The sequence below is a fragment of the Heloderma suspectum genome, chromosome 3 (genome assembly GCF_057233095.1).
Source record: "Heloderma suspectum isolate Gila_16-S chromosome 3, 16-S_ref, whole genome shotgun sequence".
Taxonomy (NCBI): domain Eukaryota; kingdom Metazoa; phylum Chordata; class Lepidosauria; order Squamata; family Helodermatidae; genus Heloderma; species Heloderma suspectum.
Genome location: NC_139460.1, coordinates 47,398,727 through 47,422,054, shown reverse-complemented (window position 1 = coordinate 47,422,054; position 23,328 = coordinate 47,398,727). Strand labels below are relative to the sequence as shown.

Below are 23,328 nucleotides of genomic sequence, written 5' to 3'. Positions count from 1 at the left end.
ACTATTGGAGATTTCCTTGAGGGACTAGGGCTCTTCAAGGCATTTCAAGTATGCCCCAAATATTTCCCTCAAAGGGTGGCATTATAAAGGATGAGGACCAGGGGGAGTAGGCCAGTGTGTGTGTGTGTGTGTGTGTGTGCGCGCGCGTGTGCATGTGGGGTGGCTTAGGCCTCATGTTCGGATTTGGCTGTGCCCCTGCAATTATTATCCGTGATCTTAATTTCATACTCACGTCTGTGGATGATTCCCAAACAGATTTCTGAAAAATTATCATGGATCTGCAGCTAAAAGGAATTGTATTGTTATGACGTTGATTTGGGGGAGGGAGAAGGGAGGGAACACAATAACTTGGCTTGCTGAGTTATAGCTAAGCCCCTATTCAATACATAGATTTTAAAAAGAACGTCTGTCTATTAACTTCCAAAACTGAAACAATGCACAATTAAGCCAGATCATCTGTGTTCTGTTCAAGTGGGGAACATGTGTGATTATGCCTCAAAATGGTGAAGTATGTATGATAATGCTAGCATGCAAAATGAAATGCAAAGACAACAATTAAAAAAAAATCCTACCCTCATGAAAATTGCAGGGGCACTTTTGCTTATAAATCTCACAAAGGTGCAGTGCCACTTTTTGGCAAGGCAGAAACATTCACAGACATATCAGGGAAAGTTTTGCAAATCTCCAATTGGCTGCAAAAAAGTAACAGGGAGAAGTGGAGGCAGGGGCAAAAACCCAAGAGCTCGGCCAAATCCAACATGAGGCCTAAGCCTGAATCCCCCCCGCCCTCCGCCCAACCTGCTGCCACTCCAGACTCAGCCCACTTGAAGACACTAATTACAGTGAACATCTGCCTCCTAAGTCATCATTTTCTTCATTTACTCCCCTCTCTTGTCCCATAAAAATATTAAATAAAGTATAATAGAAGTGTAGCAAGCAAGCTTTATTCCTGAAGATTGTTATTGTCGGAACCAATAACTATAAAGTTCTCAAGTCTGTTTATCTCCTGCACTGCTACCTACCTGAAACTGTGCTAATATTACACATCACGTTTTGTAAATTACCTGGCAGGAAACACGGAAAAGCTTTCTAGGGATGTATCAGTACAGTTTGACACAGGTTAAACAAAAGGCATCTGAATCATTGAATTATAAAACGGGGAAATCAGCTAAGCATTTTTGCTCCTATAAGGAAAAATCGCACTCTATAGGCAGGACGCAAGGAAAAATGGAAGCTGAATTAGAGTAGACCTGTTGTCTTTCCAGGGGGCTGCAGTGTGTATGTGCGTGAACTCCATTTCACTAGGAGACTTCCATTTTCACAATTCTGGATCCAGGCCCATTTTTTTTCCTGGTGCTTGGCAGTCTGTAACTAGACTGTTATTGCCAGGTCACGTATACTGTTTAAATTCAAGAACATAAGAGAACCCTTACTGGATGAGACCAAGGATCCATCGAGGGTAGCATACATTTTGAGCAGTGATCAGCGAGATGCCTCCAAGCAGCCTATGAGTATGACATGCACAGAATAACCCACTCCTGTTTTATTCCCACTGCATCTTGTGTTCAGAGATACACTGCCTCTGAATATGGAGGTTCTATATTTAATTTTCTTTATTTTTATTTATAAAAGCATTCTTATACTGCATTTCAGCCCATACAAAGGCCCCCAAAGCAATTTACAGAACCACCACCACAACAAATTAAAACTAAGACCTTGTGTTAACGCATTCAGTCATACCTTAAAAACTAGTTGCCATGAGTATTATTTGTAGTGGAAAGGCAGCATATAAATTTAGTTAATAAATAAAATGCTTTAACTGCCCACCTAAATACCATCAGGGATAGAGCTAGTCTCATCTCCTTTGGAGACAGCCAAAGAGCCACTGATAGACCTATCTTCCATAAATTTATCCTATAATTTCTTCTATGGTATTTCTTCATAGTGCTTCTTGCACATGATCCTTCCTGTCCACTAAGGTTGTCTTCAGAAACCCAGCTCCATATCCCACCACCAGCAGAGGTACAACTGGTGGATATGCAAGAGAGGGCCTTTTCATTTGTGGCACTTAGACAATGGAACCAAGGAGGCTCCAAGAGGCTTGGGTCATTTCCTCTCCGCCAGTGTTCTGGTTTTTCCCAACCCTGTGCTAGCTGGTTAGCTAGAATGACTCCTCACCCATGTTAAACTTGCTTCTGTTTCTGGGTTGTTGTTAATTTATTATTGTATTGCTTCATTTTATTGCTTATTTTATTTACTTACTTATTTATTTATAAAATTTATTCATCGCCCATCTGGCTGGTCACCTTATACAGGTTAAACCATATTAAATAGTTTTGGCTTGTTTTTAAATCTTGATCATTTGTTAGCCACTTGGAAGTCTTTTTTAGGATTTAAACATCGGATATAAATATTTTAACAAAATATAAATCTTAAATAAATAATATAAAACAAATAAAATTAAGTCCCCTGCCACTCTTACCCCTTTATTATTTATTTAAAACATGTGTATCCTACCATTCCCTAAAATACTCAAAGCAGCTAACATTTCAAAACAGTAACAGCACATAACATTCAGATAATAAAGAGCTTAAAAATGAAATTACAAAAATCATTCAAAAATTAAAATTGCCTACAGAGCAGCTTCAAGAGACCTTTGGTTCCTGCTAAACAAATAGTGCACAGCCATCAAGTTCCTGAGTGAGTTTACTCTAACCCATCTTCTTTCTCAGTCCCCTCCCTTCTTCAGTGTTATGTATTCTCCATACCTCTTTCTCTCTGCCTTCTTGACATGTTTGTTTGTTTCTTACATTTATATCCTGCCTTTCCTCCATGGAGACCAAGGTGGCATAGCTGATCCTCCTCCTCCTCCTCTCTATTTTATCCTCATAACAACCCTGTGAGATAAGTTAGGTTGACAGTTAGTGACTCGACCAAAGTCACCCAGTGAGCTTCTTGGCAGGACTAGAACCCAGGTCTCCACAATCCTAGTCCAACACTCTAACCAGTACACCACACTGGCTGTCTTATCTGCTCCAGTCCCTACTTCTCTGCTTGTGGCTTACTCTTTTCTTTTTTCCTTCTGCAAATGAACTTCTAGGAGGAATGCCCCCTGAGTTTCCTGCCCCTCAGTCTCCATGTCTCCATTTTGAAACTGCCCCTTCATAAAAAGCACACTCCCATCTCAGTGTCTTGTGTAAGGTTTTAATGAACTAACTGGCCATTCAGTTTCCTTAGAGAAGCTATACTATTTGCTAAAATTCCATCTGCTCATAGATTCAACCAGAGAAGTCCAAATGGATGGTGTGCAGAAAGTGGATAAGGAGAGGTTTTACTCTCACTCTCATAAATACTAGCACCCAAAGTCATCCAATGAAGCTGAGTGGTGAGAGATTCAGGACAGATAAAAGGAAGTACTTCTTCACACAGTGCATAGTTGGACTGTGGAATCCGCTACAATACCGTGCAGTGATGGCCACCAGCTTGGACACCTATACAAGGAGATTAGACAAATTCATGGAGAATAAGGCTATCAATAGGTACCAGTCATGATGACTATATATTACCTCCAGTAGTGGAGCCAGTATACCTCGGAATATTACTTGCTGGGGAACATGAGTTGGAGGGTGCTACTGCATTTACGTCCTGCTTGTGGGCTTCCCATATGCATTTGGCTGGCCAACATGGGAACAGAATGCTGGACTTTGGTCTGATCCAGCAGGGCTCTTTTTATAATACTATAATTTACCATGCAGTTTAGGGGCTAATGTGTACCAGAATCCCAACAGCATTAAAAAAAAGTAGTTTCAACGAGGAGGAATTTGGAGCAGAGAAGCAGTGGTGGGAGGTGGTGCTTAGCCCTTTCTCCATCATTCCCCATTCTAAATTGCCTCCCCAAGCTGCTTTTCTTCCTCCTCCAGGGTCAAAACATGTTTGCCTGTGTTTTGAACACCCCAGGTGAAAGAACTGGGGGTGGAGGGTGTCATTCTGGAGTAAACTTTTTTCTCCACACTATGGGACAAAATCAATTCAACAAAAGAATACGCCCTCAGGCTGCAATAATAATAGCCAGGATTTCTATCTCATATTCAATTTCTCTTTAGCTCAGTGTTGAAATAAAGACTTAGCTGAGCTAAAAAATGAAATAAATCAGTGCCTAATAATATTCTTACTATGTGTTTGATAATGGACTTTTTGCAGGATAGATATTTAGTTGAAATACTTGAGCTCCATCAGATAAACAACAGACCAAAAGACAGAAAGGAAACTAAAGGCAGGGAGGTGAAGCTATCTTCTAAGTGTTTTGTTTCTAAAGTGTTGCCAGTCATAAAAGGGCTTGACGTGCTAATATCTGCTCATTCAGACACTTACAGACATGCTAAGAGCATGACGGCTAGCAGGCGCTGTATTTAAGTGCTGTTACTGAGGCCCCCAAATATTGACAGAGTGCCAGACGCTAAGAAACTATTGATGTACGCAGCCGGCCTCTGCTCCAGACACCTATCAGACAGAATCTTTAAATGTCACAGATTAATGAATTTTCATGAAACTCTGTGTGTGCGTGCGCGCACGCATGTGTGTTTTATAGTGGGAAAGAAAAAAGAAAAATTCAAAACAACAATTTTCACAGAATCCACACTCAAGTAGCTTTTATGCTTTCCCAAACATTTGGCTCAAAGACAAGATCTTTATTAAAGAGATACTGACTCATAATCAATGTCTGCTCCAGGGTTTTTAGGGTCCTTCGGCAAGGCACCCTCAGTGGCACCCCCCCTCAGCGAGTCTACCTTTAAATCACCATTGTTGCCTACCCTTGATGCCAGCCTTGCTCATAATACCTCTTATGTGTGTGGGGACCATTAGGTGATTCTCTAGAGCAGAAGGGAAGCACACTCTGGCCTTTGCCATAGCCAAAGGAGTAAAAACCAGTGGGAGGTTGCGCCCCTGCCTCCCAGAAAGAAAATAATGGAAAGGGAAAGATCAGCTGAGTCCCATCCATCAGCCAGATAAGGAGTAACAGCAGGAAGCTTACATCTACCTCTCTGCCAGAAAGAACACTTGGCTCCAAATTCTAGTCGCCCTGGAACTGCAAAGCAGAACAGAAGCACACTCTAGCCTCTGCCATTGCTCAATGGAACAAAGGCTGCTGGATCAGTTGCAGTTCCTTTTTCCGAGCAAGCAGGGCCAGCCCACTCATGATGCATGGCAAGACTCCACCAGCAGAAGGGCTGCCTGCTGCCACCATTGCTGCCCAATGCCTTGCTGTGAGACGGACCCCACAGAGCAAGGGATTGAGTGAGCAGTCCAGAGGGAGTGCCTGCCCACTAGCTGCTCTCCAGAGCAGACAGCCAGATGTCTTGATCTGAGGAGTTCTTCCTCAGAGCAAGGCATCAGCACAGGGAAGTGTGCCAGAATGTCCCACTGGCCACTCTCCGGTGTAGCTGACACAATGACCTGGGTCACACAACATGATAAGCCATGATGGGATATCACCTTTGTTTCTTTCAGAGTTGCTTGTTGTGACGTCCGAACCCAGCGTGGTTTCTTCAATGTGGTTTGTTAATCATGCACAAGCCACCCTCAGAACCCATGGCTTGTTGCTGGGTTGCTCAGGGTGATTTCTCATGACGTGCAAGCCCAATATGATGGCTTGTGAGTGGCTTGTCCTAAGTGGCTACAGAGCCACCTAATAAGAGCAGTGAAAAACACAGCCACTCCTTGCCATGTTGCTACTGCCACTTCCCTCCTCAGTGCTGTCTGTCCCTCCACCAATACAGAAATGACACTTTGAAATGCCGCAATTCGTTCGCAATCTTAATTTTTTTTCTCTCTGTGCTTTGGAAGTACTCAAATGGGTTCCTTTTTAACATTTTATTTTTTGGTCATTCACAAGTCTTCAAGTGGGCACATTCACCCATGCTATTTACTTTCTTTTGACTTATCAGCAATACCTGTCACAAAACCCCTTGGACCCCTCTTTCCTTAAGCACTCCCACACACACAAAATGTGTGTGTCTCACCGCTCACGCCTTTAATTCATTGTTCGCAGGGTCTTGCAAATCCTTGAAGACTCTCTGGCTGCAAAGGAATGCCTCCAGGGGATTCAAATGGGATCACCGAAAATTGCCCACAGTTTGAAAGGGAGGCTATCTGGCTAGGCTACCTTAGGGGGGGAGGTCCTGCCCCTCGCGTGATGCTTCCCTGCATAGCCTCTCACGCATCACTAACCGGTTCGACTGTCTGAGCTCCGCCCCCGACGTTTCCCTTTTAGCTCTGCATCTCTGTCTTGCGTCTCTTAGGTCACAGTCCTCAAGACCCTCCTCCTCCTGCTTGCTGCTTCTCACAGAGGGGGGCAAGGAGGAAGCTTCATGCCAGGCCATATGGGTAACCTGAGAAGCATGCCTACCCATATCTGAACTGGCTTGTGAAGCTGCCTCCCCCAATTCTAGCTGCTCCTCTTCTGAATCTGAGCTGCTATCTCCCTGTGCTCAGAATCAATCCTGACAATAGTGATTACTGTTGTTATTTACATTTCTATACCGCCCAATAGCCTAAGCTCTCTCGGTGGTTTACAAAAATTAATCCCCTCTGTACATGTTGAAATTCCACTTATCAATTTCATCTTCCCATTGTACTACATCTTGAACTGAAGCTTGTCCCCTTTGGCACTTCCCTTGATCCCAAACTCTGAAAGCAGCGGCTGAAGATGGAGTTATTGGGGCAGCCAGGTGTAATTACTGTGGGAGCGTGGGTCTGTGCAAATGGCTTCGGTTTATTTTATTTTTCTGTCACTTGCAAGTGCACCTTACTCTGAGGAGTGCTCAGAGACATTGCACTGGGCAGGTGCTTCAGGGAGCTCAACTAGCTTAAATGCCTCAATCTGAGGGAGTCTTTCCTCAGAGTGAGGCATTGTGGGTGAGGTGGCCCAGGAGACCACCTGAGCAGCAGTGGCATACAGGCTGTCTCTGCAGCACAGAGTGGCCAGAGAGGTCATGCCTCCTGCCTCAGGTGGAGGGATATCATGTTCCGCCGCTGCAAGCAAGATCACCAGAAAAGATCAGCCTGGCCCCAACTGGATAAAAAATTATAACTTTGTTCTGGCATTGTTAAACTAACGTCTGTCCTCTACCTTTTCCATGTCCTCTACCTTTTCCACTCCCCTTCATTTGTGTATCTTGTCTTTTTCTTTTGTAAGCTGGAAGACAGGGCCTGACTCTCTCTCTCTCTCCTTTTAATTGAACAACTTTGGGGAGAGAAACAATATTTGTCTAAAAAGAGGGATAAAAGTATAATAAATAAATGCAATCATTTGTATGAATGCAGAAAATTGCAGAAATGTATTTGCGGCATTTGCCTTTCCGATTTGCAAAATAAATACATAAATAAATAAAAATAAAAAGAGAATACATAGGCTGATCTATGCTGGAAAACTGTCCACAGCCTTCCAAAGGGGAACACTCTTAAAGCATTAGGAGGAAAGGCTTTTTTTTGTTGTTGTTGTTAGGGTCTCTACTTGATAGCAGGATTTTTCAGATGCTGCATAAGTTTGTCACTCTCTCATTGATAGCACACAATTTGAGTATGTAGAAAATTTTCAAACATCTTTAGAATGAAATAGAGCAAATTACAACCAAAGGATAAGGTGTAAACTGTTGCAGGAACCATCCCCTAATAATGACCAAGTGGCAAAAATTTGAAAAGTGAGAGGGGCAGACAGCACTCAGTCTTATTTTGAATTAACATATGTACCATTTCTCAGGGTAATGTCATACACTATGTCTTGGGTCCCCAACCTTTTTGGACCTGTGGGCACATTTGGGAATTTGAGAAACTGCTATGGGCACCAACACAATATGGCTGCAGTGGAGTATATGGCCAGTCACATAATGGCTGCTCTGGGGGACTAGCTAGTCAAAAGAGGTGGGAAGGAGACAAATAGGGAGGATAGAGGCTGGGAGGGAGGGGGAAATAGCAAGGCAACAGGGTAAGGGGGAAAGAAATAGTGAGGCTAGAGACTAGGAGGGTAGAGAAATAGCGGCATCAAGAGCGGGAGAAAGAAATAGTGAGGCTAGAAGCTGGGAGTGGAGAGAAACAGCAAGATAAAGGGGTAAGGGGAGAGAAAGAGGAAGAGCATGGCTAGGGGCTAGGAAGGGAGAGAAAGAAGAAGACTAGGGATGGGGAAGGGAGAGAAATAGTGAGGAAAAGGATTGGGTGGATAGAAGGGGCCAAAGGGAAAGGTCTGTGTGGATGGAAGATTTGGTGAGGTCATGAAGCAACTCTTTCCTTTTCTTCCTGCTCACTAATCAGCAGCAGGTAGGAAAAAGAACTTTGCACCCTAACATTTTTTATTAAAAAATTATTTTTCAAGCGGGCAGGGAGAGCTTTGTGGGCACAGTTGGAGGTCTTCACAGGCACTGCGTTGGGTTTCCCTGCATTGTGCTATCCCAATGTTGCAGTCGCAGGAATACGAATGAAATCCACATATATATTGATACATCTAACCACCACAAATATGTGTTAAGGCCAAGTGAATGCTCTGAGAACAACAGATGGTCCACCATCAGTGAAGCAAAGGAGGGACATACCTGAGCAGTAATCTAGATGGGAAATCACTTAAATCTCCATGTAGAAGCAGAGCATACATATCTGAGAGCAAAACACGGTGTAGTGAAAGACTGTGACTGGGAAGACAAGGTTCACATTACTACTCACCCATGAAGCTCAGTGAGTGACCCTGGGGCAGTTGCTATCTCTCAGCTCAGCCTACCTCACAGGATTATTGTGAAATTAAACTGTGGAGGAGGAAAAATCATGTATGCCACCCTGAGCTCCATGGTGAAAGGACAAATGTAACAAATGATTACATATGTATATACTACAACAGATACACAGTATAGGCAGTGTGTGTGTGTCATATGTACAAATGGCAGTGTACTTCTGCGTGTGAAATCACGTGCGCTTTTGTAAACAGGGGTGATTTCTATGTGCAGGAATAGCATAATGTCATGTCATCACCTGACTCCATCCTACATCTTGTCTGAATGCGGCAACGCACCTAGTGTAAGAAGAGAAGTTCAACAACTGCTCTATTTCTACACTATAATTTAAATCCCTCTGTTAAAAAAAAGTTACTTGATACCAGGAATGATACATTTCCTTCAGGCTAGCCCAGGTTTTGAATAGAGGTCTGGAAAGCTAAGAATGTTTCTCAAAATAAAATAAAAGAGCTATCTTGAAAGCTAACCATCTGTGAAGGGCAATTCCAACTGACCCCGGTGTACAATGGCACTAAAAGTAACTGCATCTTACACACTGCGGGAGGATACAGGTTCAGTTAGACATGCTGCCAGCTGTGAACAGTTTATACCCAGCAATTACATAGTTGCAGAAATGGAATAGATGTTTTCTCTGGCTATATACTGTAAATGTTTACATCAAGTGTGAAGCCATAATAAGTGCTGTCAAGACAAGAAGACTCTGTGAGCCACTTCCCTATGGAAAAATAAAATCCACACAAATTCACTTCGGTGGCCCCTTGGGCATTCTTGATTTGGTGACTGCCACTGATGTTAATTTTAAAGAGAAAATGGTAGCACAGGTAATATTCAATATAGACCTTATTTTCAGATTACCTTGTTCACTGCATAGTTTTTGAGATGTGCTCTTTTTCTTTAACAACGTTGGAAGCTGAAGTGAAAGATCTTAACATTTTATTGGAATGTTTAAATTAGAAACAAACCAATTTTTTGTTCTATGGTCTGAGGCGCTAAGTACAATATTGTAGCTGTTGCTGCAGTAGCAGTGTACCCTTTGTTAGTGTTATGCCCATTAAAAGCTCATGAGGTTTTACTGTTACAGTGTTTTTATCCAGTTCTGCAGTCAGTTCCTTAAGGAAGCTAAACTGGCTTTTTCATTCAATTTTAGGCGGATTGTTTAAACTTTGTTGTTCTACAAGGCTTTTGAGTGTTTTAAGAGCACAACCCTAAGGGGTTGGCGTTTTATAGAAAGAAAGCTCTGATCTTGGAACCCTCCGTCTACTCTATGCTCTGCCAGCCAGAGCCAGGCAGAGCGGGAGGAGCAGCAGATGCTTTTACAGCCTTCTGTTCCTCCATTTTTCTATTTAGAGCTAGATGGCCTCTGAGCCCATCCAGCTCGCTCACTCACTCACGCACCATTCTCCCCTGCCACCAGAATACCACCTTTCCACCCTTCCCAACCTTTTCCAGAGACACTGATACAGTTTGCATGATCACCGTGGCTTAAACAAGCCATGGTGGCTTGTTGAGAGATCCAGTTTGTGCTGGGTGCAATTTGTATAATCACTGTCCAGCCATGGCTTATTGTGTCATCCAAACTTGGGTAGCATGGCTTATTGGAGGGTTAAACAACCCTAAAATGACTTTATAACAGCCCATGGGTTATTTAAAGGTTGTTTGACCCTACAACAAGTCATGACACCCGGGTTCAGACAACACAATAAGCCGCAGCTAGGCAGTGATTATGCAAATCGCTCCCAGCAGGTGCTGCAGCTCCCAACAAGCCACCGTGGCTTGTTTAAGCCATAGTGAGTGTGCGAACCGGGCCAATGTTGTGTCCTTGGAAGAGTAGCTGCCACAGTGCTTTCAGCAGCAGCTGGAAGGGGTGGGAAAATCCCCACTCAGATTTCCTCTCCTGAGGTTGTAGCTGTGTCTATGGCCTTGGGAGGGCAAGTCCACTATATCCTATGATCCCTGGGACATTCTTCCAGGAACCACAGGATTGCTCTGTAAACATATTAGCTCCCCTATCTGTTTTTAAGATAATTTTTCTCCTGCTGTTAATTTTGCTGTGTGTACTGTTTTAATGTTTTAAAATTGTTTTAAAATTTTAAGTCACCTTGGGGCCCTTTCTGGACCAAAAGGCGACTCAGAAATAAGTATATATGTATAAATACACAAATAACCTGTCCTAGCAACTTTTTGCTAACCACAGCACTACTGCAACCAACAGCTTAGAATTCACAAATATCGAAGCAATTTTTCCCTTCACAGCTTAATGCAAATTTTTCAGAATTAATTCCAGTGAATTCCCGAGATACAGTTTAACCACTATGCAATGTCTAGAGAAACTGCTGAGATTTCGAATACAGGTTAGTGACACTGTGAAGATGTGAAAAGAGATTTTGGAAGTGGGGAGATGACTGTCAGATCTGATGGACAGCACATGTTAATGTGACTTTCTTCCTGCAATGGTCATTAAAAAGGATTTAATATCAGAACTTTACTCCTAACTACCAAACCAATTGTGTGGGTATTTGCGAACCATGTACTTGCAAATAAAGCAGTGGTGGGTTGTCTATGCCTAAATGGAGTGTGCGGAGGATGGGAGTGAAATCTGCACCCATCTTACCTCCCCATGCTCCATTGCTTTAATCCACCCTCCTTCCCCAGTCCAGCCTGGCTCCAATATCAGATGTGAGCTCAATGGACAGAAAAGTCTTCTGCTTCCACTTAACCTAAGGAAGAAGACTGCTTCTACTTCAGCTTAAAAAAGGTCTAAGGCTACAATCCTGTCCACAGTTTATGACCATAAGCTGCATTGATTTCAATGGGATGTAAATACAAATAACTACGTGTAGGACTGCAGCCTGTAAGCCCTACTTTGCAACAGTATTAACAGATTATTGTTCTATCATTAGGGACTGGCAAACAAACGGGGCCTTGGTATACGCACAGGGATGTCAGGCACCACAAATGTGCTATAGTAGTAGGATACCCCCCCCCCCACACACACACACACTAAATTATTTTCAGGTTAGACACTGGCATTAAAAAAAATGTCTGGCTATTTCAGAGGAAAATATGAAGCTCAGCCTTCTGTATGCTATTCTGACCTCTTTAACTTCATTCTTTGTGCTCCCTCCCAACAATATCACATGGTCAGCCCTATCTGCAGCTCCCACTGCCTCCTCCAGGCTCCCTGAATCCCCCTTCCTATTAAGCTCTATAGCCTTTAGCCCAACCAGTACTTTACCACCACCCTCCTTTCTGCCAGTAGAACCCAGTTTCTCTTGTCCCTATGCCAGGTACAAACCTTTACCACCACTACCTGTTTCCCGCCTCCCAGCTGAGCAGAGCAGAGCAGAGCAAGCTGCTCCAGCTGCTCCAGGGACTACAGAAGCAAGCAAGCTCCCAGAGAGCGAGCGACCAGAGCAAGCGAACAGGAGAAGCAAACAGGAGTTGGCCAGGGGAGTTGCAGTGGTAGAAGAGACAAAGGAGACAAAGGAGACAGAGGCTAAGAGGTAAGTGGGCTGCAGGAAGCCCAGGGGGCTGCCCTTTATCCTTCTGAGTGGCTGTGAGCTCACCAGGTACTTCTGAGAGCTCCAACTGAATTGAGGGGGGGAGGTGGCCTGAGTACTCTCTGCAGCTGAGTGGGCAGGAAGCTTCAGTCTGTTTCCCGCCTCCCAGCTGAGCAGAGCAGAGCAGAGCAGAGCAGAACAGAGCAGAGCAAGCTGCTCCAGCTGTTCCAGGGACTACAGTGTCAGGGTGGACACTGAGCCCATAGAATCCCAGAGTAGTTCTGATTCTGAGGAAGAGGAGTCACTCCTGGGAGAGGAGCAAGCTCCTCTTTCCCAGGGCCAACAACTGACGGAGATTCCTCCCACCAGCATTCCTAGCTTAGATAGCAGTCCTGGGAGTGACAGTGCGCGGTAAGCAGACTTGATGGATGCGCGACGCCGACGCAGAGAGCGGCGCCAAATGGAGGGCGCAGAAAGGAGGCATAGTGCCCGGTTGGCGCGCAAACAACGGCTGTGCCCAGAGGATCCAAGGGAAAAGGGGAGGGACTCTCCCTAGTCCTTAAGTTCAGGGGTCTGCCAGTAATTCCCTTTCAAACGGGGACCAACTGTTCCAACGTAGGGCATAGGTACTCTGCAGCTCATATCTAGTTGCTAACAGTACAGTTGTTAAGTTGTACAAGTGGAATAAAGCTTTGAAAAGAATCCATTTGTCTGTGTATGGACTTGGCTACTGGATTAGACTGAGAGAGGCCTCCAAGGAGCCCTTGACATACAGAAGCAAGCAAGCTCCCAGAGAGCGAGCGACCAGAGTGAGCGAGCAGGGGGAGCAAACAGGAGTTGGCCAGGGGAGTTCGGCAGAGGAGGTCAAGGGGGAGGCCCCTAACATTTTTTTTTTAACTAACTTTTTTCATTTATTTGTCTTGTAACACACACTTCCACACCAGTGGGACTCTGCTTTTAACCTCTACTGAGCAGGCACAGGCTAGTCTAGAACAATCACAAAGCTAGACAGAAAAAGAGAAAAGAGGCAATGGAAGGACAGGACTCTCCAGTGGTGGTAACCTGCAAGGTGTGTGCAATGTTTGTTTTCTTGCCTGAGAACAACATGGCCTACACCTGCAACAACTGCAAGTTGATCATGCTGCTGGAAGAAAAAGTAAGTGGACTGGAGTGGTGACTGTCGACCCTCCGGGGAATAAGAGAACACGAAGAGTTCTTGGACAGAATTGGGGAACTACAGCAGCAAAGGGAAGACCAGAAGCTTGAAGAGCAACAGCAAGATGAGGCAGAAGTGGGAAATGCTGAGGAGAAGAAAAATGGAGTAGAGGATACTCCGTGGAAAAGGGTGACAGTTAGGAGAAGAAGAACGAGACGCCACTCTGCACCAGTGGAAGCAGTGGAGCTGTGGAAGCGATTCCAGGTACTTGCGGATGAGACTAGAGGACAGCCTGCAGAGGAAGAATCACAGGGGAACCTACATGAGAGTGAGCAAGAGGCTCACAGAAAGTAGAGGAAGGAACTAGAGGATCAGCTATCCTTGACTTGATCCTAACCAACAGAGATGACTTAGTGGATAAAGTAGCAGTTACAGGAACTCTGGGGGAAAGCGACCATGTTGTACTTGAGTTCTTGGTTCTAACGGAAGCAACAGCCGAGTGTAGGGATGTCAGAGAATTCCGCCACGGATCTCGGTGAGGCCGAATGCCAGTGTACTCGGCCCCCCGAACTCCGTGGCGGAACGGCCTGCCACCCCGCCTGCGGATCCTCCCCAGGACGAGACTTACATGGGGCGGATGTTCCGGACGGCGGCGGCTCCAGTGGAGGCTTCGGCGGAGGCTGGTCTTCCGACCGGCCGCCACCGCCGCCATTTGCAGTCTTTCCCCCCCCTCATTCGTGATAGGCTACGTAAAGACTTACGTAGCCTATCACATCCCGGTTAAAAAACCCACAAAAACATGTACGCAAATGGCGGCGGCTACAGCCGCCGCCATTTGCGTTCCCTATTTTTGGTTGTCTTAGTCTACGTAAATATTTACGTAGACTAAGACGGTGAAACTAAGGGGGAACGCAAATAGCATAGCGGACGCTATTTGCGTTCCCCCTTATTTTCGCCGTCGTAGTCTACGTAAACATTTACGTAGACTAAGACAACCAAAAATAGGGAACGCAAATGGCGGCATCCGTAGCCGCCGGCATTTGCATACGCGTTTTTTTTTTATCCCAGACGTGATAGGCTACATAAGTCTTTATGTAGCCTATCACGGCTGAATACAGGGACGCAAATGGCGGCGGCTACGGCCGCCGCCATTTGCGTCCCTGCTAGCCAGCGGCCGGATGTCCGGCTGCTGGTGGAGCCGGCCGGCGGCTCTGCAGAATCCCCGCAGAGCAGAGCTGACTGGCCAGGATTCCAGGGGGGAGGATTCCGGGGGAAGGGATGGAGTGCCTCCCCCCCCAGCGGAACCCGGCGGAACCAGGTAAGGGGGGTTTCGTACATCCCTAGCCAAGTGTAGCCAAACGCGTACCCTGGATTTTAGGAAAGCTGATTTTAATAAACTCGGAACAATGATCAGTAAGGTCCCATGGCAAGCAACGCTAACGAGAAAAGGAGTCCAAGATGGGTGGGAGCTTTTAAAAAAGGAAATTCTCAGGGCAGAATTACAAACAATTCCAACAAGAAGAAAAGGTGGAAGACAACAGAAGAAGCCAATGTGGCTTCACAAAAAGCTTAGGGATGACCTGAAAACAAAAAAGGACACATATAGGAAGTGGAAAGAAGGCCAAGTAACAAAGGAAGAGTACAGGCAGGTAGCGCAGAATTGCAGGGATGGTGTCAGGAAGGCTAAAGCTGAGAATGGGCTGAGGTTAGCGAGGGATGCTAAAAACAACAAAAAGGCTTTCTTCAGCTACGTGCATAGTAAAAGGCAGAGGAAAGAAATGGTTGTTCAGCTATTAAATAAGGATGGCAAAATGATAACAGATGGCAAAGAAAAGGCAGAAGTGCTCAATTCCTACTTTGGCTCAGTCTTCTCCCAAAAGAGGGTCTATGACCCCCCTGGCAAAGGCGAAGTGCAGGCTGAAGGGGCGGGATTGCAGCTTGAGATAGATAGGCATACGGTCAAGGAACACCTGATTAATTTGAATGAGTTCAAATCTCCAGGGCCAGATGAACTGCATCCTAGAGTAATAAAGGAACTGGCAGAAGAACTCTCAGAACCACTGTCTATTCTCTTTGCGCAATCTTGGAGGACAGGTGAAGTGCCAGATGACTGGAGGAGGGCTAATGTTGTCCCTATCTTCAAAAAGGGTAAAAAGGAGGAACATGGGAACTACAGACCAGTCAGTCTGTCATCAATCCCTGGGAAAATTCTGGAGCAGATCATAAAGCGATCCATCTGGAAGCACCTTGACAACAATGCCGTGATTACTCGAAGCCAACATGGATTTGTCAAAAACAAGTCCTGCCAGACTAATCTGATCTCATTTTTTGATCAAGTCACCTCCCTTGTGGACCATGGGAATGCTGTAGACATCATATACCTCAACTTCAGCAAAGCTTTCGACAAAGTGCCCCATGAGATCCTGATGAGCAAACTAGATCAAAGTGGGCTATATGAAACAATGATCTGGTGGATCCACATTTGGCTACAGAATTGGACTCAAAGAGGGCTTATCAATGGGACCTTCTCAAACTGGGGAGAGGTAACGAGTTGGGTACCGCAGGGCTCAGTCCTGGGCCCAGTGCTCTTCAACATTTTTATTAATGACTTGGAGGAGGAGGTGCAGGGAATGCTGATCAAGTTTGCAGATGACACCAAATTGGGCGGGATAGCTAATACTTTGGAAGACAGGAACAAAATTCAAAGTGATCTGGATAGACTGGAGCACTGGGCAGAAAACAACAGAATGACATTTAATAGGGATAAATGCCAAGTCCTGCACCTAGGAAAAAGAAACCAAATGCACAGTTACAAGATGGGGGATACATGGCTCAACAACACTACAAGCGAGAAAGATCTTGGAATTGTTGTCGATCACAAGCTGAAGATGAGCCAACAATGTGATGTGGCTGCAAAAAAGGCCAATGCTATTTCGGGCTGCATTAATAGAAGCATCGCTTCCAAATCCCGGGAAGTACTAGTTCCCCTCTACTTAGCACTGGTTAGGCCTCATCTGGAGTACTGTGTCCAGTTCTGGGCACCACACTTTAAGAAGGATGCAAACAAACTGGAGAGGGTTCAGAGGAGGGCAACAAAGATGAGCAGGGGACTGGAAACAAAGCCCTATGAAGAGAGACTGGAAGAACTGGGCATGTTTAGCCTTGAGAAGAGAAGACTGAGGGGAGATATGATAGCGCTCTTCAAGTACTTGAAAAGTTGTCACAGAGAGGAAGGCCAGCATCTCTTCTTGATCATCCCAGAGTGCAGGACACGGAATAATGGGCTCAAGTTACAGGAAGCCAGATTCCAGCTGAACATCAGGAAAAACTTCCTGACTGTTAGAGCAATACAACAATGGAACCAATGACCTAGGGAGGTGGTGGGCTTTCCCACACTGGAGGCGTTCAAGACGAGCTGGACAGCCATCTGTCTGGGCTGCTCTGACTTGGATTCCTGCATTGAGCAGGGGGTTGGACTCGATGGCCTTGTAGGCCCCTTCCAACCCTACTATTCTATGATTCTATACCTAGGGATGCAGGAGAAATTTGTTTCAGTTTGGTTTGGATCAGGATTTACCCAGTTTGCATCTTCCAGACCAAACATGGATTCAGACACAATTGAAGTCCATCCATTTCTGAGCTTGCAGTGTGATTTGCAGAGCCCCCAAAATGCATTCAATAGCATGCATACTTTTGAAAAATGTGCATAAATATGCTTTAATCGATGGGAGAGGAATGTGTATATTTCAAAGATGTGCACATTTGGAAAAATATGCACAGAAATACACATGGATTTCCACATGAACCCCCCATCCCCAAAGCTCACAATCTGATATGGACATGAGCTGCAACAAGCTTTGAGGTGGAATTTGGAGAACTCTGACAAGGTTGAGTTTTGCTGATTCACACCACCTGGTATTTTCTCACAGTAGTTGCACTCACTGGTAATGCTCTATGATTCTCTGCCCGCTTGCCCCCCTGCCCCAACAAGCAGTTAGAATGCTTGTACATATTTTGTGACACCACCGCAGCTTAATGTTTAAAGTAGTTCGGGGTGACTGTGTCATACAGGGTTTCACAGAGGTGCAGGCAAAAGGGAATCATTTTTCCAAACAGGTAACTCAATATATGGGCTACTTTTCCCGCAGAGACATTTTGAAGTCATTGCTTAACCACCTTTTTAGGGTGGCAGGTTATCCTACTTTAGAGAGGACAGTCCTCCATTGAAGGCATCCTGTACTTGAAGGGAGAGCAAAGGCCTTGGAAGTTGCCCACCAGCAGTTAACATCTAGACAGCAGACTGAGCGGGCACACAGGTCCCCTGGTCAGTTTTTCCTATTATGTTGAGAAGTATTATACTCTTATTTAAAATACAATAATTATTTGTAAATTGGCATCTATACATTTAGATGGGCATGTGCACATTTTATACAAATCCATGTCCTCCTTTGCCCTTTTTTGGCAATATGTAAGTGGCCATCCTACCTTTGCTCCTTTTTCTTCTCTGTACTCTTTCCTTTTGCTTCAAACAGTTTAACTGAGATGTATTTTCAAAAATGCTGCCATCAAAGTGAGAGCAGCGCTAAGCCCTTTCTGGTATACCATTGCCGAGCTGTGCTATGTCTGATGCTGTCTCTTACAGATACATGCGATACTTCAGTCCCTACATCCATACTGCAAGAAAAAAATGCTCTATCACAGAGACTGTCTGCAATTATCTTTGTCACCACAAAGGCTTTATGTATCCCTAGGCAACACAGATCTATTTGCCGAAAAAAGTGAAGTTGCTCAGAATGGGTTTTTTAGATAGAGGTGTTACCAACAGAAGGCCATGGTATGAATCTGTCCTATCTCCCAACTATAAGTTATGATGGCTTATAGCTACCTATAACTAGGGTGACTCATTTGCCTCTACTCCCAGTTAACAAAGCCATTATACAACAGTGCTAAGTTCCAAAGTTTATTTTTTCCCCAGCCTAATGTTTGCTAAAAGCTTCCACTGGTAGAGCTTTGTGGTCTCCTAACACTGGGAGGTCAGACAGTGCTCCATTAAACCAAAAAACCAGGGAGCACTGCAGCTCAGGGTATTTCCAGTTATCTGTGCATGGAGCTACAGCATGGAGCTACAGAATAAAACAAATTAGATTTAAAAGGGATCTCCTAGGTCATAAAACCAACTTCCTTCACCCCAGTACAGGGTTTTCCCTTCTGTTGCCTAATCTCTTTGTTGTGTCTGCTCTCATCAATGAGCCCATTCATATCCCATAATCAGCTCTGATGAGTGTTGCTTCACATCAGCCTCTTCCCTTTTCTTTTCTGTTTTGCCTGTAGAAGGATTGGAATCAGCTTCTACACCCCTCCTTGTTAAAAGCCGCACCTCTCCTGCTGACTTACTGCTCTCTCAATCAAAAGGGCAAGAGGAAACAGTTGGGATTCATTCTTCCCCCTTCTTTGAGAACCTGCACAAATGTCAACTTCCTAAAAGGATGTTTGGCATAGCTGAGTTCAGTCGTGCAATGTACAAAGTCGGGCTGATCAAAAGTTTGAAGGGATGCCCATTGCTAAGGAGAAGGGAAAAAAGGAAAATGGGACCTCTTCTGTGGTTTTAAAGAACACATGAACTGCCTTGCTTCCACTAGAAATGATACTTCTATTAAACTGAGACATGGGAACAAAATTCAGCTCCATATCCCAGGTTATGCAGAGTCCGGGACTATTTTGATTAGAAGTATTTTGACTGGGTTTAGCATTATTTATAATTGCTGTTTTTTATTATCAAAATGTAGTCACATCTGAGCCATTTATATTCTTGGGAATACTTATTATAAAGCATGTGAACACTCTTAATTTTCACAGTTTTGTTACTCTACTTTGTTTTTCTTTTCAGACAGTCTGGATTATTAATTTGTTTTCAGGGTGTTTCCCACTTTTAAAAAAATCTGAATTCAAAAAAGTCTTGTTATTACAAGAAAATTTAAATTCAGCCAGCAAAATAGCCTTTCCCTCATCCCCATGCTTCACCACAAACTGATGGATTTTAATGTCATGATGACCTACTATTTTTGGCTGTAATTCTGTATGTATTCATTTGCTATTAAGTCCTGCAGTTGTCAGTGGGACTTAGCCATACATAACAGATAGCAAGAGTACAGTCTTTATGACTATATACTCACCAAAAGACTTTCCTCAGGGTTTTTGAACACATTCAGCTACACTTTTTAAAACTGATTATTTAATTAGTTTTGTTTAAAGATTAGAGCCCTCCATCTATGCCCTGCTGACATGAACAGGCAGGGTGGGAGGAAGACGGAGGTGATTTCGCCTCCTGTTCCAGTTTTTTTAAAAAAATTAATCTAGATGGGCCTCTGAGCCCATCTGGCTGAACTAACTTGTTGTCGGTGGTACGGACAGACCATCCTGTAGACCCTAGCCCCGCCTAGGGATGGGCAAACAAATGATTTTCAAGAGCGCCAGAATTCTCCGAATATAGTCTTTCCACTTGTCTCGTGCCTGATTCCCATTCATGTTTGCAATTGCTGCTTGCTCTCCATGAACAGGAAATCTGTGCAAATCAAGCAGCGATCGAATGGGAGATTTGTGCACATTTCCCCAAATTGAGCAACTTCCATCCACAGACTAAAGCGGGGCTGATTCAATCTATGGAAGAATATGTGCAAATTAGGGAATTTGTGCAAATCGATCTGGGAACTGGGAACAAGGCGAATGTGAGCACATCTTTGACAATTTATGAATATTTTTGACAGACACGTGCTTGCACTTGGAGCTTCAAATGGGGCATACTCACAGGTTTTGTGAGCAAAAATGAAATGTGTACATTTCACCAGAACACCTCCTGGGGAAGAGCAGCTGTTGTGGTGCTTCTGCAGCATCTGAGAGGGGGCAGGGGAGGGAAAATGGCCCGAACTTGGATTCCCCTTCCTGAGTCACAGGAGTGTCTACAGCCTCAGGAGGGGTAATCCAACATAATTTATAGTCCCTGGGATGCTCTCCCAAGGACCATAAGATTGATTTGTTAGTCTACTTCCATAACATATAACTAAATTGTGGAATTCTCTGTCACAAGACAAGATGAAGATCACTGGCATAGATGGCTTTTAAAAGATTAGAGGAATCTATGAAGGATAGATCCAACAAGACCTATTAACCATGATAATTAAATGGAAACTGTGTTGAGAGGCAGTGTACCTCTGGATCCTAGCTGCTAGATAGCGAAGAACAGGTGCATTCTGTTGCCTCCACAGCCTGCTTGTGGCCTTTCCAGAAGTAACTGCTGACCGCTGTGGGAAAGAAGATAAGGGACAAAATGAAGCCTTAGTATGATCCAGGTCAGCAGGGCTAACATTCTACTCTTCATCAGACCACAGAGCTCTCCCCAACCTGCACTCCAGATGTGTTGGACTACAACTCCCAACAGTCCCAGTCAGCACACCCATTGGCCATACTACCTGGGGATGATGGGACTTGTAGTCCAACACATCTGGGGGCACTAGGTTGGGGAAGGCTGCTGTAAAGAGTCTATACAAAGGGCAATCATTCTCAGTGTTAGAAAAAAGAAGTATAATTCCATTTATTCAAGTTTTCTTTTCAGCTGTTTAGCTGTGCGCACTTAAAAAAAAAGGTCTGCACTGCTAAATCATTCTGAAATACTGCAGTCCAGTGAGCAAGGCATTAGTATTTCTCATGGGAGGTGTGTATTTAAACACTAAGCTCAACAAATGGCTCTGACTCTGACACATCACTGCTTCTTAGCATTAGCATTCCACCTGTAAAGTAGGAATATCAATGGTCTATCTCTACCAATGGTACATCAGCAGGGACATTGCTCAGTACTTAAAAGACACAGGGCTTATAAGGATACACATTTGCATTAAATGTGCATATGCTAATTTGCAGAGATGCACATTTAAAATCACAGAAGGCAAGGCAAGATAATTAATTTCCCACCCAAATCACCCCAAAGAAAGCAAATTCTTCAATTAATTTTTGTCCCACACCCAGATCACCCCAAATCAGTTAGTAGAGTTTCTCTTCAATTAATTTGTCCTCAAATAATTTCCCACATGGATAGACAAAGATTTGGTTCAAAAATCAAACTTTCATCCATCATCAGTATCCCACCACCCCAAATTAAATTGAAAATAAGTAGGGTGTGCAATTACATTGGGGTGGGGCGTGTCTTACTATGACATGAGGTGGTCTGGCTAGCAGATGGTGATTTTTCTTGGTTTTGCTGTTTGTTTGTTTTTGTTAACATAATCAGCTCAGCAAGCTGGCAGCTGGCTGGCTCTAGTGCTATGCTGCAAAACTTGAAGCTTTGAATCTATGGATCCATCTCTGTGCACTCTGCACTTTGAAGAGTATTTCCTTTAGCCAGTTCACTTCCAGTATTGGAGCTCAATACTAAGTGAAGTATTCACTGTCAGGGTGGAAACTGAGCCGATAGAACCCCAGAGCAGTTCTGATTCTGAGGAGGAACAGCAATCCGTGGGAGAGGAGAGCGCTCATCTCTCACAGGCACAAGAGCTGGCAGAGATTCCTCCTGCCAGCATTCCTGAGATGGATAGTGACCCTGGCAGCGAGAGAGTGCAGGAGGGGGGCTTGCTGGACGCTGACAGCGACGACAACTGGAGGGCGCGGAAAGGAGGCGTAGCGCTCGTTTGGCACGCAAGCAACGGTCGTGTCTCGAGGACCCAAGGGAAAGAGGAACTCTCCCTAGCCCATATGTTCAGGGTCTTCCCGTGATTCTCCTTCAAACGGGGACCAACTGCCTAACCTGGAGCATAGGCTACTCTGCTGTTCCTTGCTTAGTCGCTGGTGATTAGCATCTGAAAGAGTCATTAAGTTGTAAAAGGATTAAAGCCTTGAAAAGAATCCTTTTGTCTGTGTCTTGAGTTGGCTATTGGAGTCTACTGAAAGAGGCCGCCAGGGCGCTCCTGACAGCTTGGTCCCCGTTCCTCTTTTTTTTTTCTCTCTCTTCTCCTACTGCCGATGGAGGTTGACAGGAACCCGGTGGTGCAAGCTCTGGCGCAAGAGAACCAGGCTCTTCGTGATCAAGTGGCTCAACTGACGACTGCCGTACAGAATCTGCAAGCTGCAGTTCAACCCCCACCACCTCCGATTCCCCCCCACCACAAGTGCCCGGTGGCTCTGCCAGAGAAGTTTTCTGGTGAGAAAGGACTTTTTCAGATTTTACGGGCCCAATCGGAGCTGTACATGCGCCTACGACCTGAGGATTTCCTGACAGAACAGGTTCGTGTGGGCTTCATCATTAACCTACTTCCAGGCATGGTGGCTAAATGGGCTTTGGGACTTCTTCTTGCTAATGACCCCCTGCTTGGGGACTATCACGGTTTCATGACAGCAATGGCCAGATTTTTCGGTGACCCCCTGCGCACGCAGATGGCTTCTTGGGAGATTCGCTGCCTAAGGCAGGGCAAGGACTCAGTTTCCAGCTACACGACAACTTTTCGGTTGCTGATATAGGATTTATAGTGGAATGATGCCACGCTGGTGGCTCAGGTTTTGGACGGTTTGAACGACGAGATCTTGGATGGGTTGGCACGCACGCCTAGCCCGCCTACTTTGGAGGACCTCATCCAGACCTGCCTCCAGATTGATAGTCCACTGGAGGGGTGCCAGCAGACCCGGCAGGGCACCGGGGGCCGAGATTTCCCTCCTCCCACTCCCCCATGTTTCCTGCCCCCCCCCGCGGTGGGGGCAGAGGAGACCCTGATGGAGCTGGGAGGTACCCGAGCCCCACTGCCGCAGGAGGAACTAGAGCAGTGGCGCGCCGAGCGCCGATGCTTTCGGTGTGGAAAGCTGGGGCTTTTCGCCAAAATCTGCTGAGCTAGACTCGCAGCCCCGCTGCCTCCTC

General features: G+C 45.1%; 1 protein-coding gene across 50 annotated transcripts in view; it reads right to left on the bottom strand.

The window, feature by feature from the left end:
• The window catches only part of ZBTB20 (zinc finger and BTB domain containing 20), an 809,278-nt gene that overhangs the window by 311,926 nt on the left and 474,024 nt on the right, over positions 1–23,328 (bottom strand). For 20 of the 50 annotated variants that reach the window (XM_084843086.1, XM_084843090.1, XM_084843068.1 and 17 more), the window contains one exon: positions 20,640–20,731. The exons of the other annotated variants lie outside the window; for them this stretch is intronic. The gene's annotated coding sequence lies outside the window, so the exon portion shown is untranslated. The remainder of the gene's footprint in view (positions 1–20,639; positions 20,732–23,328) is intronic. 50 annotated transcript variants of the gene reach the window in all.